The sequence below is a fragment of the Stegastes partitus genome, unplaced genomic scaffold (assembly GCF_000690725.1).
Source record: "Stegastes partitus isolate 25-593 unplaced genomic scaffold, Stegastes_partitus-1.0.2 Scaffold1242, whole genome shotgun sequence".
In the NCBI taxonomy this organism is placed as follows: domain Eukaryota; kingdom Metazoa; phylum Chordata; class Actinopteri; family Pomacentridae; genus Stegastes; species Stegastes partitus.
Genome location: NW_007578973.1, coordinates 101,499 through 103,211, shown reverse-complemented (window position 1 = coordinate 103,211; position 1,713 = coordinate 101,499).

Here is a 1,713-nt window from a genome sequence, read left to right as displayed (position 1 = left end):
GGTCCCGCCGCCGAGCGTTCCTGAGGTCCCGCCGCCGAGCCCACCACACAGGTCCCGCCGCTCCCCAGTTCCCGCCGCCGAGCCCACCACACTGGTCCCGCCGCCGTGCGTTCCTGAGGTCCCGCTGCCGAGCGTTCCTGTTCTCCACCGGGTCGACGCCGTCTCTGCTGGCTCGTGATGCTGGGACCTGCCAAGGATGGATGACAGTCCCGGTGGCAGGGAGACTGCCCCAGCCTCTCGTGTTCCAGAGCCTTGGCATGTTTTGGCCTCCCTTGCCACGGAGGGGATCCGCCTTCGCCGGCTCCCGGCCCGAGTCCGGCCTCCGGAGGGGATCCGCCTTCGCCGGCTCCCGGCGGACCCCGCCTTCGCCGTCTCAGGGCTCCAGTCCGGCCTCCAGAGGGATCCCGCCATCGCCGTCTCCGGGCTCCAGTCCGGCCTCCAGAGGGATCCCGTCTCCGTGCTGCCCCCTGATGGGTTCCAACGCCGGCCTCCAGCCCAACCACCAGAAGGTCTCCGTCTCGTCTGTCGCCGGCCTTCAGGTGGTTTCTACCACTGGTCTCCAGCTCGACTGCCAGTGGGTTTCTATCTTTTTCATCGCCGGCCTCCTGATGGTTCTGCTGCTGTCCTCCAGTGCTGCAAAGACGGTTCCTTCTATGACTATACAGTTTTTAGCCCCGTTCTAAATGGGCTGTTTCAGTGTTTGTAGCTTTAAAGACGGCCACATTGCTGCTTTCCACGTACCCTTCAGGAAGAAGACTCTCTCTGCCTCCAAAATTGAGGGTGCGTTTCAGCATCCATACCAAATAGTATGTCAGAAAACTCCAATACTTAAGTATGACAAGTACAGTTTGCCCAAAATTTCTGGGTATTTTACTACATTCAGTGGGATTTTGCAGTATCTGAGCAAACATGAGGCCAGATGAAGGTCATTTTGGAAAACAGAGTGCAACGATGAAAGTTTAAGATGCAATATCATGACCCAGTAGTAGGTCCAAATTAACAGTATATACTTTATATGGGAAGCTGCAGAGCAAAGTTAGAAGAAAACAACACAGAATGTGATGAGTGTTTATACTACAGTGCTGTGGCCAAAAGTGTGTGAAGGAATTAGAATATGTTGTGGCAAACCATGTTTAAATTTAGTTAGAATCCTGTTAGTTTTGAAATTGTATTTGAGTGCTATTGAGTTTGAGATCTACATGTCAGATTCTTGTTAACAGCAATGCCAAGACAAACTGAGCTGTTTGTTAGCTTTGATGGAAATTCAAAGAGTTTTAAAAGTCGGTGACTCATGCAATAACATTTGTTTCCTTTTTGTTAAATTCAGACGTTGCTCATTTCTACAAAGCTGATGGAATATTTTCTTCAGCTCATGATTCATTGTAGCCTGCACCCCCGATTAGTTTATAAGGGCGTTAAAGTGGTTAAATTGTGCATTGTGGTGGATAGTGTTGCATCGTCAGCCTGTGAAATAAAAACTGTATCCTTGAATCCGTAATATATGTTTGCTGAGTACAAGTCTGGAGGGTCTCTAAGATTTGCAGGGACTGATCAGTTACTGGAGCTCAGAGACCAGAGGAGGTGAAATGGTTTATTTAGTCATCCCTAGGACCTTAGATTTACCCTAAACAAAGTTATTTTTTATTTGGCAAAGTCTTTAAAGCACTTTTATTCATTTAATTTTATTTCAATTTTATTTTATTATTTTGTTTG